The following is a 16,956-nucleotide window of genomic DNA, read 5'->3' as shown; positions in this document are numbered from 1 at the left end:
TTGAGGAATTAGGTGATTTAGATTTGTCTTGCCACAGCTACTAGAAGATGTACAACTGTCAGACTGTCGTCAAGCTCAGTTTGAGCCTGCGCAGTCGCTCAGCCATCAGACAGGAAGTGCAATAATCGGGCTTCAGGCTTCTCTGTTGAAATCAATGGGGTCGCTGTGTCCATATCTTTTACTGTCTATGGTAATTAAGTCAACACACTGAATAAGGCTGTGAGTTTCAAGGCACTTCAGTAGGCCTTTAACAAATGAAATATTATTTCATTATATTCTAAACTGTTATCAAAACAACAGTTTAATCCAACAGTCTGACACATTAAAAATAATCTTATTTTGCATATTTTCCCCTGATTCATTACAAATCTTATATACATATTTGATATATTTTGCATACCATTTAGAATAAATGAAAATTAATTTATTTGTAGGTATAACATTAGGTCATGTACCCCAAAATGTCAATAATACAAAAAACAGTAGGCTATAATTAAGAAAATGGGTTATTTATGTTTGATCATTTATTAAAAACATTTAATTATTAAAATGTTGGAGTCCAGTGTGCATGTTTGTTTGTCTGTGCGTCTGTTTGCACGCTCATGTGTTTAAATGTTACATGATGGATGTTTGTATACTCTCTGATGAGCCTCCAGCTGTGTTTTCCTGGGCCCCTCTCTGGTTGAATGAATCTCCAAACTAAATAAACCAGAGCAGAGCCTGATTAAGACCCATATTCCTCCCTGTGGGCCTTGCTAACAGATCTCCTCACCTGAACACCAGAACGACATGCAGATGAGAGACTAAATTCACCATCCAGCAACTAGAAGACATAGTAGAAACCAGCACCCATGAACCAACAGGGGGAAGCAGTGGTTCACATTACACCGTGTCTTTAAGGTCAGTAAATTATGTCTGAGAGCAGACTGCAGCATGAGAACAAAATTCATGTTCTGTATGTTGTAACTGTACATATTATTAGGTGTTTTGTGGGTATTTGAGGAAACAAACATACTGTCAGGCTCTGTTGAGGCTGACTTAATTGTCTTTATGTTTGGGGTACCAGAGGCTTTATAAGATACCAAACATACAGTAAGTAATGCAACATTTATCATGAAATATTTTCATTTAAAGCATATTATCCAGTTGAAATATCCTATAGAAATATATAGAGAGATATAAAATTCAACTCAGCACATGCAAATTGAATTGACAGAGGAAGATAGAGAAAGAAGAGAGTGCTCATATTTTTTCAGTTGGTGCTTGACCCTAAGGACTACACGAAGAATGCAAGTAAATGCTTACGCAATAATGCCTTTGCCAACTACAACAACAACACACAAAATGGCTGTCACAATAAAACTGTTGCAAAAACCTTGTGCAATAATTACTGTTTACACTGCTTGATATACCATATCAAAATGGAAAAGAGAAACAGCTGTCCAAACTGAATCAAATTCACGGATGTCAAACAGCAGGACACATGGAACATGTTGGCCCATTGGCCTACGCATATAAGGCTGTCAATTTAACATTTTAATTTAGTGTGATTAAAGAAAATAAAAACACTTACTTAATAATGCCCCTGACCTGTAGTACATTTATAGATAAAAATCAAAAAAAACATTGCAGACGAAACATAGGCCAGTAGGTGGCGACAATTAACTGTTAAAAATCATTTAATGATTCATTGGGAAAATTGTCTGTGTCCAAAATCGCCCCCTATACCATTAAATAGGTCACTATTTGAGGAGACCATTAGTGGACGTTATTGAGTGCACTCATTCAATCTCAACGGCTACAGAATACCCATAATACGTTATGAGAGTCGCGAGCCGAATGAATAGACCTTATTCAGAGCAGCGCCATTACAGGTATGAAAGCGAGCCTGTGAGGTATACAATTTTAAAGATATTTCAGAAAATGAGTTACTAACGTTAGAAAAGTATCATGGTGTTTCGAATTCACCCCGTGTCTTTTAGAGTGAGTCGCCGAATCGTTAATTTAACTGATTTGTCTAAATTATTGATCCATTAAGTGACGAAACATTGCAAATACAGTGTTTACTTCGGAGACGCGCAGCGTTTGATTGTACTTTGGCTTCGTTTGGTATTTTTATTTTCATTTGCAGGGCAAAACAAAAACAAAACAGACGGAGTAAGTGCGGATATCTATAATGTAGCTAATCTACTCAATATTAACCCGTTGTTTAGTAAACTGCTTTATAAAATAACATTATCACGCTAGCAATTCTGTTGGGTCTGAATATCAGCACAGCTGTGATTAACTTACTTTTGGCGAGAGATTGCGTGCTTTATTGATTTCTAAAACCACTTTTTGTAACGTCTGTTCAATGCTTGGCTTCCCTTCTACAATAATGTGATTTCATAATATCCTTCTTTAGAATTAATTCTCTTAGAGGTCAATACATCATTCAGCTTTGATACTAACACTGGAATATGAAGTTGCCCCTACAGTCATAGATCTGACTCATTTGAGTACTAATCCTTCAATAAAATGAAAAATAATATAGTTGCCTACATAATGCCTTTCTTAGTTCTGCCGATTTAAAGTCTTTGACAATGCTGCTTTTGCGAGGATCCCACTTAAACCCTCTCTCTCTTTGCTGAGGAGCCCAGAAGCCAAACCTCCAGAACTTCAGTGAGAGTCCGTGTGTCCTGAAAGTGTTGGGTTGGATCCAGTCTTCCTCTGAGATAGGTGGAGACTTAAAGTTGGATTCCATTTTCACTTTCCAGGTAATAAGAAAAGTTTCTTCTTTCGTCTGTACCGCTCGCAGGAGATAAAGCCATGGAATGACTTTGTGGCGGAGAGATCTTAACACCACATAAGGCACCAAGAAGCTCTTCTCAACTATTATTACAGCTCTTGAAAAAAGAAAGGAGGAGATATGGAGAGAGAGCGAGGAAGGGAAACAAGTTAGTCGCTAAATGCAATGGAACCTGGTTACAATTAGAGGGCGATTTCCAAAAAGGTCAATGAATTCAGATAATATCCTTAGAGGGAGGAAATTTAATACCCTTTTTTGCTGAATTAATTAATTGTAATATTAGGCTCACTCATGGGGGCTCTTTCTTGAGTGATTAAGCGAGCACATATCTTTAAAAGAGTCCTAAACCCTCATGGGTGTTGTGCCTTTGAACCCAGTATGTAAGATATATATTTATATATAATGCATGAGTCTAAAATAATATACATAAAATGTGATCTTACCTCCATCAGAGAGATGCTACAATTTTTCAGATGAATTTCTTTTGCCCCATTAACTCTCTTCAGCTTCATCTGGACAAATGTATATTTCCTTGATTCATTTTCCCTTCCACAATGATTCTTTTCCATATCAATATGTTAAATGTTGTTTTCTGTTTGCAGTCAATATGAATTACTTTTCTGGGATGCCCAGATTTTCTCAGTAACACTTTCATTTGTATATTCATTTTGATTAAGAATATACAGTATATCAGTTTGTAATAATAATAATAATAATAATAATTATTATTATTATGTCATTTTGATTCATCACTACACATTACAATGATTAACATAACATAAGTTAGACAGATATAAATTATTCAATAGTTCAAATCACTGTACATTTTTATCTTTATATCTTCTCTTTGGACCCCATGGAGAATTTATGTGGACCCCAGTTTGAAAGCCCTGTGTTTTATTGGCAAATGTATAATGCTAGGTCATTGTTATTGTCAAACTTTGTAATCATTGAACAAACTTTAGCATTCAATTGTGGAAGTGTCGAACTCAACACCTCATTTAATAATCAAACTTAATATTCAAGACCAATCTAATCCATGTACTTAGTCCTGTCTGTCACATTTAAAAAAATTCAGATACAGCAAAGCATCTCCTTGATGTTACTTTTATGTTTCCATCCTTGTACGAATCCCCCTTTTAGGGGTCTGTGTTGTCCCAGGCCCCCTTTCCTGTCAATTGCTTTGCCCTGGGGAGAGTTACACAAAGACGTGCAACATGACAGCTTCCTTAACCTGCTGCCAACAGTCCCCAATCAACCTCTCATAATGCGTCATGTCCAGCAGGAAAATAACCTCCCTCATTCCCTTTCAGACTGGCAAATGCGTCAGTCACTCCCTAACCAGTGATATGTCAATCAAACAGTTGCTTTTGAAATGCTGTTTTTTTTTTAGTTTTTTTTTTTTTTTAGCTTTACAGAACCATTATCTTTGTTCGGTTCGAATTTTGTTGGCGTTCATTTTGAGAACTTGATCTCTCTGTTTGTCAGGTAAGATTGCTGGGTACAAATAGACTATGAAGGCTAGAGGCATGCCATGCTCCTATTCGCCTTTTTTATGGATCTCAGAGGAGCAGGTAGCCTGTTTATCCGAAACGTTCCGCTCAGATACGAGGGCTAAAAAAAAACAGGAAATTGTATTTTGTTGAGCAAAGGATGTCTCTCTGACGTTGCACACAGTGATTCTCTAAAACATCCTCTCGCCAAGTTCAGGGGTTAGTGTTTTTGATGTCATAAACTGCTCTCCTTTTAATGAGCGTTTGTTGAAAACGGTTGGGAATGTGCTCTTAAATTCGTTGCTTTTCCTTCTCCTTCTCACACATTCTCTCCTCCACTTTCTAAATCTGACACATCAGGTTTCTTCCACCGGTAATGATCAAAGTCATATTAAAACGATGCTCGTTTCACACAGGAGGGGGGTAGGGGGCAATGTGTGTGCCTCCAGCTTCGGTTCCTGAATTAATTTCCAGATGAAAATGTTGGTTTAGCGCAATCAACTGATGTTATAAACATCCCTCTATACCTCAGGCATTGTGCTACCATTCTCTGACCTTGCTAAACATTCAGGTGCAATTAATTATTTCAGCGAGATCTAGCGACTGCTTCAAACTGATTAGTCTCCCTGGGGGGTTGGACATTATTTTAAAAACACTTTCTCATCATGAATTTTAATCATCCCAAAATGTATCGATTAATTATTAATTAAGTAACTTTAAGTGATGCCAGGTGGGTATAATTTCAAAAAGAATTGGAAAAATCCTTTTGGGGGTGAAGACTTTAAAGTACAGGCGCTGTGAATTTATGAACCAAGTGTTGGCAGTTTGGTTTCTTTCATGTTCAAAAACACTTTTTTCCTCCCTAAAGTGGGTCTTTGGTCTTGTTTGGACAGAAGAGACTAACTATGGATATTTTTTTCGCTTGTTTGCATGGAGCGCCAGTTCTTCGCTTTTAGCCCTTAGATATATTTAAATTTGAGTGCACTCACTTTAAATGGCAGTTTGTTGTACCATTTAACAGGTGCCACTGAGAGCCAATATGTGAATATGGGAACTTGTCTGAAATTAATCTAGTCTGAAATGAATACACAGTCAACCCTCTCAAATAAATTAAATGCATAAAGGATAGCAGATTTTGCGCCCAATTAATTGAAGGTGTCCTTATAATCTACATTTTAAATGTTGAACCCTAAATAAAATGACTTTTTTTTTCAGTTTATTTGTGTAATGCTAGCCATTTTTAATGAATTCTTTCTTTTATATACAGTATACACTAGCGTTCAAAAGTTGGAGGTCGGTAATGTAAAGTCTCTTATACTTGCCAAGTTTGTATTTATTTGATCAATGCAAGTCGATACAGTAAAAGCATAATATTGCACATTATTATTACAATTAAAAAAAATATATAATTTAATATTTTTTTACAATTAAAATGCAGTTTATTTCTGTAGTGACACCTGAATTACTCTAGTCTTCAGTGTCACATGATCCTCCAGAAATCATTCTAATATGCTGATTTGGTGCTCAAGAAACATTTATTATTATTGTCAATGATGGGAAAAGTTCTGCTGCTTAATATCTATGTGGAAACGGTGATATGTTTTTTTCAGAAATCTTTTAATAGGTTCAAAAGAACAGACTAACATTATACTGTAAGGTAGATAGACACATAGATACTGTTGTAGATATAGATATAATTTGTGTATCTGTGTTTTAGTTGATTTCAGCAGCTTTTCATTTCAGTACAGAGTAAATCCAAAATGATTTGCAACATTGCATTAAAATCCAATTTGTGCAGATTTATGTCTAATTAATGCTGTTTGAAAAAAGGATCCTGAATTTACAATTAGCAATTCAATGTCATTTCTAAATAATAACCTGACCAATTGTTGCAACCTCTAAAAATCTTTTGGTTTTCTATAACATACTCAGTGAAAATGTCAAATAAAGTTTTAGAAATTTTCATGATTGCACTATAAATAATAAATAAATAGCCCAGGTAAGGCAGGCAGTACTTCAAAAATCCCCCTAGTTCTGTTCAAATAGATGCATATTAACCTATGCGGCAGGTCCTTGGTGAAAACACAGCAAATTACAAATTACCTGCCTGATTATGGCTGACCCCAAATATCCTACAGGCATGAATATTCATTACGAAATATATCCCAGTCTCGAAAAATTATTAATTTCTTCCTTCTCTATCTCCTCTCACTCTCTCCGTCTCTTTTCTCGTCTGGGTGGACTGTGAATAAGAATGATTAATGAAATTCTCACACATACAAATTCATCATTCTCAGGGAGTCCGGAATGGTAATAAGGATCCAATTAAAGACACAGTAGGAAAAGAGCAGTGGGGGCTTTAGATTCACACTGCACTCTGACTGCAGCGAGGGCAAGTGAGATAAAGAAGCAGAATCGCTTAGTTTGCCACAATATGCTCCGACGTGCTGTTGTAATGTAACTTTTAAGATGCACAACTGTTTATGTTTTAAAGTCTTTTTGTTTAAAATGTCATAGCATTACATTAGTCAATTCTTTTTTTTTTTTGACGTTCACAGCCATGTTACTGAGCATATGTCACCTTCGACCGCATCCGCTCCACACCTTTGCCCCCCACTCTGTTGTATTTACAGAGGCCTAAATTATGTTTTTTGGTTGCTCTGCACCCCTGCCCGTCTGCACACCGCTTAATTTCATGTTCGGTTGGATTCTAAGATGGCTCATCCGCCAGCCAAATATTTGTTGTGAGTCAGCGGGGTAATCTGTGGCTGAGTACATACACTTATCTTTGAAGCTGCCACCGGAAAGGAAGGACACTGGTGTCACGGAGGGCAGGAGGTTGTGTGCATGCTGAACCCTGTGATAACAGCATTTGGATAAATCCTCTGCACTGCCAGTACTGCTTCAACCATGAGGCATTAGGGCTGAATCCACTCTTTGAGACCACTTTAAAAGGAACCTCAGGGCTTGCAATGGGGTGCTGGTGTGGTGGTGCTGTGGTAGACTGAAATGCAAGCAGGTCCTTTGTTTTGCTGTATATTCTAATTCTATTTATGTAGGGGTTTTTTTTAGATCCAAGTAATGTGGTAAGATTGCGTGTGTGTGTGTGTGTGTACACTGATGAGCCAAAACATTATGACCAGCCACAGTAAAGTGAATATCGTTGATCATCTTCTATCAAGGCCACATGTTAAGGTTTGGGTAGATTAGATGGTAAGCTAACAAACAATTCTTGTAATTAGCGTGTTGGATGCAGGAGAAATGGCCAGGAATAACTTTGACAAGAGCCATATTGTTATGGCAAGGCAACTGGGTCAGGGTATCTCTGAAATGGCAAGGCTTGTGCATTGCTCCAGGTCAACAGTGGTGAGAACATATCAACAGTTGTCCGAGGAGGTATCTAGGGATAAACTGGCGACAGGGTGTAGGACGCCCAAGGCTCATCGATACACAAGGGCAACGAAGGCTGAGCCAACAGAAGTTCTACTGTGGCACAAGTCACACAAAATTATAATAATTGTAATGGGAGGAATGTGTCACAACACACAGTGCATCACACTCTGCTGCGTATGGGGCTGCATGGCCACGGACCAATCAGAGTGCTATGATGACCCCTGTCCACCGTCGAAAGTACCTACAATGGGCATTTGAGCGTCGAAACTGGACCTTAGAGCAGTGGTCACCGATGAGTCCCATTTTCTTTTACATCGCGTGTGCGGCCGTGTACGTGTGCGCCATTTACCTGGGGAAATTATGGCACCAGGATGCACTGTGGGACGACGACAAGCCTGTGGAGGGAATGTGATGCTCTGGGGAATGTTCTGCTGGGAAACCCTGGATCCGGCAATTCATCTGGATATTGCAAATGGAAATTTGACACATTCCACCTGCCTATACCTATATTGTTGCAGACTAGGTACACCGCTTCATGACAAAGGTGTTCCCTAGTGGAATTGTCGTCTTTCAGCAGGATAATGCACCCTGCCAGACTGCACACATTGTTCAGGAATGGTTTTAGGAACATGATTTCAATCCAATTGAGCATCTGTGGGATGTGCTGGACCAACAAGTTTGATCCACTGCTGCTCCACCTCGCAACCTACTGGACTTAAAGGATCTGCAACTAACGTCTTGGAGCCAGATATCACAGGACACAGGGGTCTTGTAGAGTACCTGGTGTGTCGGTGCTGTTTTGGTAGCGTGAGGACATTATAAACATTCATTCCACAGACACAATATTTTACCACCCATACATTAGGTAAACATGCTAAAATATAAAAAATACGAAATATAATGATTAAAATATATATATATATATATATATATATACTGTGTGTGTGTATATATATATATATATATATATATATATATATATACTGTGTGTGTATATATATATATATATATATATATATATATACATAGTATATACTGTACATATATTGTATTGATATCACTTTTTCAAAGAAACCGCAATCTAATAACAAAAACTGTCAGGACATGACGGTAACTTTCTTCTTTCTCAGCTAAGCAGAAACAGGACAATAGAAATTTTATAAACTGTTGATGATGATCATGATAATAATTTTTAAATCACTATTCTAATTGAACATGTAGAATATGTGAATGAACAAAGTAAAAAAGGATGTTGAATGAGACAAATGAACATTTGTTCTTTTGCGTGATTCTTTCTGCCATACACAATAACTTTCCCTGTACTAATTAACAATTAGCAAAGACTCGGTGGCTAATTGTGTTATTCCTCGTAATTAAGGGGCTAATTACTAGAATGTCAATTTAGATTTAATTACTAAGTGCTTTGGTAATTCCCAGTGAGCATAAGTTGCCATTTTCCGACCCCTTTGCCTGTCTGTTCTTTTGACGGGTTTTCCATACCTCGTTCCCTTTGGATAAAAAAGGAGAGACAGAGGGGAAATATGTAAATAAAAATAAATGAGAGAGGTGTTTAGCTTCCCAGATCTGTTATCAAGATTGCAAAGCTTAATGATTAATGAAAGGCTTTACCTCAGGGCTTCCAATTAGAGATCTTTTTTTTTTTTTTGCTACAAAAAAAGAAGAGAGAGCTATAGGATTTTGTCATCTGTTGGAGGAGATGAATTTGTGACGTTTAGTTTCCACTAATGGTGCAACATACTATGCAATTCTATGCATGTATATGTGAAGCCTGTACTGGCAAACTCTCCAAATGACCACTAATAGGTGCTATTGGCTTAAACGTGCTATTCCGGTCCACATGAAACGACCAAAAATTGGTAACGGCCTACAATTCCTCTTGCTCTCCTGTTCCTTCCGCATAACGGCTGTGATTTTCATCCTAACTGTCTGACTCCCTCAAACCGCTGCCAAAATACAATAGGACAGGGTATAATATATATAATTACACCCACTTACATTAGCCATTATGCCAGTGAAGCATTCCTTGGAAAATGACACACGACCTGTCAAGACTTCATTCACGCCATTAATAAGCATCATTAGTGTCTAGTTTGAATACCTCTCTTGCACATTGCAGTCATTTCAACATGTCATATATTTTAATCTGAGGCCAAAAATAGCTGTGTGGATATTATGCACTCTCACTTGCTAGTCTTTGTGATCTCTTAATGGCCAGGAAGTTCAGAGTCTGACCTTGGATTTGCTCTCATTGGAATTAAAAATACTTGGCCCTCAAGAACTATCCACCGAAAATGTGCCAGCGTGTCCTTGTTGTTGTTTATGCCTTCAGTTGAACCGATCAAAAAAATTATTTGCATCATATCATTAACTCACTTTTGAGGAATGCCCGTGGGAATTGATACAGTTAAATTGAAGAGGAAAATAAGATTTCATAAATCCTCCCTTGAGCTGGATCTCAATGCTGGTTCTTCCTCTCTCCCTAGAAATCTCTCCATCCAGCATCCCTGTCCCCCAGAAGTGGCTCCGCTGCCCCTGATGACGAACTGATGAAAGGAAACATCTCCATGTTGCTGGAGCGCAACTGAACCTCCCACAGGTACTGCTGAAAAATAAAGACAATAACTCATCCTTTGATCTGAGTAAGTCATTAACTTCACTTCGCCTTGTTTACCGCCTTTGACAAAAGCAGCTTGAGGGGCTAATTAATTGTAAAAGTGCCGCACAATGGTTAATTAGCAGGCGTCTGTTGTCAGGGATGTACCTAGGTGGACTTTTGTAGAGGCCTCTCTGTCTGCTTTCTCGCGCTCCTCCCACAGGGCATTCTATGGTGAGGGGTGCCATTTTTCATACGGGTGTCTGACATTTTAGCTGGTAAGCCCATGGGAGGTCACCATCAGTGAATCCTCAAGGTCCCCTTTAAAGAATGCTGATGTGTCATGTACACGCAGGGTATCTGAGGTTCAGGGGTAAATGGATTCACATATACAGTAATTGACTGGCAGTAATGGGTTAGAAGGGCAAATGTAAAGTGCCATATAAATGTAAAGCACAGTCAGCCGTGTCCATATTCTTTGTTCAGATTGGAGTGATAATGAAATGTGTGATAGGAATGATGATGTTGTGCACTTTGTTTATATTCCCGACTGCATAGTTGTGCATTGATGTTCCATTTTCATTGTTAATAGCAAAAATATAAGACCATAAAATGAAATTAACATAAAACTAACATGAAACTAACATATTAGTGACCACCAATAATTATATAATTTCAAAATTATTAAAATATTAAATATATAATTAAATTGAAAAAATAATAACAATAATAAAAAACCCTTTTTTAAATAAAATGAATATATCACTATTTAAAATGTTATATATATATTTAATTATATTATATTTACAGTGTTACAAATTTGAAAATAAGATTTTTAATTTATTTTAATTTTTGCAACAAATTGACAAATATTTTTGCCCGTGGGTCATGTACGGGATAAATAAATTAGGCCCAATATACGGGAAGTCCCGCTAAAATGGGACAGTTGGCAACCCTGTGTGTGTGTGTGTGTGTGTGTGTGTGTGTGTGTGTGTGTGTGTGTGTGTGTGTGTGTGTGTGTGTGTGTGTGTGTGTGTGTGTGTGTGTGTGTGTGTGTGTGGAAAAGTAAAAAAATGCATGTCAGCATTGTTCAAATGAAAGACATGTCTTTGTAAACAGTCCATGAAACGTCTCGGTTACATATGGTAACCCTCGTTCCCTGAGGGAGGGAACGGAGACGTAGGTCATGACTGACCAATAGGAATCTCGCTAGAGAGGCCAATCTACTTCGAGTGAAACTAATACAAGCCAATACACATTGGCGTGCAATCATTTGCATCAGCTGCGCGCCCTCGTTAGCGCGGGTATAAACGAGCAGCTGGTGCGATTGCACACTAGTTTTTTGCTGAGGAGCCAAGCCTGAGAAAGCTGGCCGCCCCGGCGGGCGGCAGCGGATGTGGCGACGGGACCTACGTCTCCGTTCCCTCCCTCAGGGAACGAGGGTTACCATATGTAACCGAGACGTTCCCTATCGGTCAGTCACTACAACGTAGGTCATGACTGACCAATAGGAATCCCTACCAAAGCGCCACAGCCGCTGCACCCCATCCAGCGCCCCCGTGCAAGCCTCTACACCTTCTTGCCTGGAAGGACGATAGGCGGAGGCTTACACAGAGTGAGTCTGACACTGTTGTTCCGTAATAACCCATACAGTGAGATATTGGATAACACTGGGAAAGCGTGCCCTTTCTGTTTAGGAAGGAACGCTGCGGAAGCCACTTCTTCAAAGAGTTATGTGGAATGCATATGGACTAGCCGAAGGCTGTACTGCATATGAAATAAAGGGTGACTTAGCCCAAGGGAAAGACACGGGCTTCCGATAGGAGCAGCCGTGGAATATACACATATGGGATCCCCGTAGGGTCACACAAATGGAACCCAGCCCAGATCCGGTTCTCAAGGATTCAGCGGATAAGGGCCTGGCGCCGGACGCTCCGCCAAGTCCGGGCCGAGGGGTTTTGGAGGACTCAACAGGTTTTACTCTGGAGTAATAAGGGTGCACAGTAGGGTGCAGCAAGCCGACAGAGCCAGACCTCTCAGTGCTTCTACCCGTCTAGGGTGAGAACACGGGAGGACACCGGCTCTACACGTAGGCTATAGTATCTAGCGAACGTGTTAGGTGTCGCCCAGCCCGCAGCTCTACAGATATCTGTTAGCGAGGAGCCACGTGCCAGCGCCCAGGAGGATGCAACGCCTCTCGTGGAGTGTGCATGCAACCTGAGCGGGCAGGGCACGCCTTGTGCTTGGTAAGCCAAGGCGATGGCATCCACTATCCAGTGGGCCATCCTCTGCTTGGAGACAGCCTTTCCCTTCTGCTGGCCTCCGTAACAGACAAAGAGCTGGTCTGAGGTCCTGACGCTTTGAGTTCTGTCCACCTGGTCTTTGAAGGGAGTGGTAGGAACCTTGGGCACATAGCCAGGCCGGGGTCTTAGTACCACGTGGCTGTCACCCGGCCCGAACTCTAGGCACGATTCGTCGACCGAAAATGCGTGCAGGTCTCCTACCCTCTTGACAGAGGCCAGTGCAACCAGCAGCAAAGTCTTCATGGAAAGAAGCTTTAAATCTACTGACTGCAGAGGCTCAAAGGGAACATCCTGAAGTGCTCGAAGCACCAGGGAAAGATCCCAAGAGGGTATGGAGGGGGGTCGAGGAGGATTTAATCGTCTCGCCCCCCTAAGAAACCTGACGACCAGGTCGTGCTTTCCCACTGCTTTGCCATCTATGTGGTCGTGATAAGCTGAAATAGCGGCAGCATGTACTTTGAGGGTGGAGGGAGACAGTCTACGCTCCAACCCCTGCTGCAAGAAGGAAAGCACAGACCCTATCGGACATCTTCGGGGGTCTTCTCGGCGAGAAGAACACCACTCGACGAACAGGTTCCACTTCAGGGCGTAAACACGTCTCGTGGACGGCGCCCGTGCTGAAGTGATGGTGTTAAGTACCTCAGGGGGTAAGTCACCTAAACCCTCCGCGTCCCGTCCAGGGACCAGACATGGAGTTTCCAGAGGTCTGGACGCGGGTGCCATAGGGTGCCCCGTCTCTGAGTCAGAAGGTCCTTCCTCAGAGGAATGGGCCAGGGAGGGACTGTCACAAGGAGCATGAGTTCTGGGAACCAAGTCCGGGTGGGCCAATAGGGAGCCACCAGAAGGACCTGCTCCTCGTCCTCCCTGACTTTGCACAGTGTCTGCGCAAGTAGGCTCACTGGGGGAAACGCATATTTGCGAAGGCCCCGGGGCCAGCTGTGTGCCAGTGCGTCCGTGCCGAGTGTTCCCTCGGTCAGGGAGTAAAACAGCTGGCAGTGGGAGGTCTCTGAGGAGGCAAACAGGTCTACCTGAGCCTCCCCGAACTCTCTCCAGATCAGCTGAAATGCCTGGGGGTGGAGTCGCCATTCTCCCGGGAGCACAGCTCGTGATAACTCGTCGGCCACACGGTTGAGCAAGCCGGGGACATACATGGCTCGAAGCGACCTCAGATGCTTCTGACTCCAGAGGAGGAGATGGCGGGCGAGTTGCGACATGCGACGGGAGCGTAGACCACCTTGTCGGTTGATGTACGCAACGGTCGCAGTGTTGTCCGTACGGACCAGCACGTCCCTGCCCTGTAGCCGTCTTTTCAAGCGGGTCAGGGCGAGATGTACTGCTAGCAACTCGAGGCAGTTGATGTGCCAATGCAGTTGAGGGTCCGTCCACACCCCTGACACTGCATGCCCGTTGTACGTGGCACCCCAGCCGGTGGCAGAGGCATCTGTGAATACCACAGCATGCCTGGACACCTGTTCCAAGGGGACTCCTGCCCGCAGGAACGAGGGGTCTGACCACGGGCTTAAGGTCTGGCGGCACACCGGTGTTATTGCCACCCGGTGAGTGCCATGATGCCACGCCCATCTCGGGACTCGGCCGTGAAGCCAGTGCTGAAGCGGTCTCATATGTAGCAGGCCGAGCGGGGTTACCGCTGATGCTGCTGCCATATGCCCCAGGAGCCTCTGAAAGAGTTTCAGTGGGACCGCTGTCCTGCCCTTGAACGTGTTCAAGCAGTTCAGCACCGACTGAGCACGCTGCTCTGTGAGGCGCGCTGTCTGGGCGACCGAATCCAACTCCATACCGAGAAAAGAGATCCTCTGCACAGGGGAGAGTTTGCTCTTTTCCCAGTTGACCTGAAGACCCAACTGGCTGAGGTGCCTGAGCACTAGGTCCCTGTGTTCGCATAGCTGATCTCGAGAGTGTGCTAGTATGAGCCAGTCGTCGAGATAGTTGAGGATGCGAACGCCCTGTTCTCTCATGGGAACAAGGGCCCCCTCCGTGACTTTCGTGAAGACACGGGGGGACAGGGACAGCCCGAGGGGTAGGACTTTGTACTGATATGCTCGACCCTCGAACGCAAAGCGCAGAAATGGCCTGTGTCGAGGAAGAATCGAGACATGAAAGTACGCGTCCTTCAGGTCGATCGCTGCAAACCAATCTTGGGGACGGATGCATTCGAAAATGCGTCTCTGCGTGAGCATTTTGAACGGTAGCTTGTGGAGGCTCCGATTCAAAACTCGCAGATCCAAGATCGGTCGTAACCCACCACCTTTCTTGGGTACAATGAAGTAGGGACTGTAGTGCCCTGACCTCATATCGGCTGGAGGGACCGGCTCTATCGCATCCTTCGCCAGTAGGACTGCGATCTCCGCACGCAAGACATGGGCATCGGCTGCTCTCACTGTAGTGGAGTGGATGGCCCGAAACTTGGGGGGACGCCGGGCGAACTGAATCGCATAGCCGAGCCTGATGGTTCGAATGAGCCAGCGAGACGGCCTGGGGAGCGCTAACCAGGCTCGCAGAGACCGTACAAGCGGGACCAAAGGGACCGAAGGCGTACCCGGAGTGGGGCAGCGAGGTGGAACACAGGGACGCAGCTCGGGAGGCTCTCTCTGGGAGGCGGCCCGTAGCGGGGTCTGAGTGTGCTGTGCAGCACTTACCTGGTTCCACGGGGCAGGAGGTGCGGGAGGCGGCTCGATGGCGTTCTCGGACCGTACGCAGCTGCCGGCTGGCGATAGAAGAGGCGGATGAGAGTGGTGAGGATTCTGACCCCCCACTACTCTCCGGGCCCTCTTCGGACCCAGAGATGATAGAAACTGCTCTTTTATTGAAAATTTGGGTACCGCTGGTTTTAAGGCCAGCGGCGGAACACAAACAAAACGAAACAAAGGATTTTCCACCCGGCCCTCTTCCGGGGGAGGGAGCGATGCAGTCATCGTCTCCTGGAGAGCAGTCCCTTCCACCTCTGGGTCGCCCGTCCTAGGGCCGCTTACCTTTGGCTTTGCCGCCCCTCTTGGCGGGGGCCTGGACGGGCGGGGCGCCCTGCCTGCGACTGGCTCCACGGTGCCGCTTGGATGGAGGCTGCTGCTGCGGCGCGGGAGCAGGGGCAGACGCAGGCGGACGCCCACGGCGACGAGCAGACCGAGGAGCCGCGGGCGGTGGGGTGGAGGCAGCAGCTGACCGCCGCGGCAGGATATGTTTAATGGCCTCAGTCTGCTTCTGTACAGCCGAGAACTGCTGGGCGAAGTTCTCGACCGCGTCGCCAAAGAGGCCGGTCTGGGACACGGGGGAGTTAAGGAACCTGATCTTGTCGGTCTCCCGCATGTCAGCCAGACACAGCCAGAGGTGGCGTTCCTGGACCACTAGTGTGGACATCGCACGACCCACTGACCGCGCAGTGACCTTCGTCGCACGAAGCGCGAGGTCAGTTGCGGCACGAAGTTCTTGGAGAACTTGTGGATCATGACCACCCTCGTGCAGGTCCTTCAGTGCCTTGGCCTGATGAACCTGCAACAACGCCATAGCGTGCATGGCAGAGGCAGCTTCCCCACAGGCCTTGTAAGCCTTGCCGGTCAGGTCCGACGAGTACTTACAGGCCCGGGAAGGAAGACACGGTTCTCCACGCCAAGTGGAGTTAGGGCACAGTTGCATAGCAACGGCCCGTTCCACTGGCGGGATACGCGCGTATCCCTTAGCTGCCCCGCCATCAAGGGTGGTGAGGGAGGAGGAGCCACCGAGACGGTTTCGGGCAGTAAAATGTGCCGTCCACGTCCCTGTGAGCTCCTCATGCACTTCCGGGAAGAAAGGCACTGGGGTGGGTTGCTGAGAACCAGCGCGCGCCACCCCGAGATACCAATCGTCCAACCTCGAGGGCTCGGCTCAGTTTTTAAAATAACAAAAAAAAGAAGAGAGCGAAAGAGAAACTGCTCGCGCTGCCGTGCTGTCACGCCCGCACCGGGAAGGAGAGGTCCAGAAAGGCTCGTAGTAGTTGGTTTCAACTGAAAGCAGAGACATCGAAGTGTTTGGCTCCGAAGCAAAAAGCTAGTGTGCAATCGCACCAGCTGCTCGTTTATACCCGCGCTAACGAGGGCGCGCAGCTGATGCAAATGATTGCACGCCAATGTGTATTGGCTTGTTTTAGTTTCACTCGAAGTAGATTGGCCTCTCTAGCGAGATTCCTATTGGTCAGTCATGACCTACGTTGTAGTGACTGACCGATAGGGAACAGCTCTTTCAATTAGACTAGATGCTTTAACTTGAGAACCTCAAATAGTATGCTTTTCCCTACTAATTAGAAGGAAATAATAAAAATTCTGTCATCAAGACTAACACCTCATGACCTTTCAAAGCCACCCTAGAGAAGTGTAT

The 16,956-nt window shown here is 44.0% G+C and overlaps 1 long non-coding RNA gene across 4 annotated transcripts in view; it reads left to right on the top strand.

Annotated features, from left to right (window-relative positions):
* The first annotated feature begins 2,603 nt into the window (after nt 1–2,603).
* Nucleotides 2,604–16,956, top strand: part of LOC143711591 (uncharacterized) — a 44,803-nt gene continuing 30,450 nt past the window's right edge. For all 4 annotated transcript variants that reach the window (XR_013194881.1, XR_013194880.1, XR_013194882.1 and 1 more), the window contains exons 1-2: nt 2,604–2,756; nt 10,179–10,291. This is a non-coding gene — a long non-coding RNA (uncharacterized LOC143711591). The remainder of the gene's footprint in view (nt 2,757–10,178; nt 10,292–16,956) is intronic.

The sequence above is a fragment of the Siphateles boraxobius genome, unplaced genomic scaffold (genome assembly GCF_051911475.1).
Source record: "Siphateles boraxobius isolate OS27281-9 unplaced genomic scaffold, OSU_SipBor_1 5, whole genome shotgun sequence".
In the NCBI taxonomy this organism is placed as follows: Eukaryota; Metazoa; Chordata; class Actinopteri; order Cypriniformes; family Leuciscidae; genus Siphateles; species Siphateles boraxobius.
The sequence above is the reverse complement of the archived record's forward strand: the minus strand, read 5'-3'. Positions and strand labels throughout refer to the sequence as shown.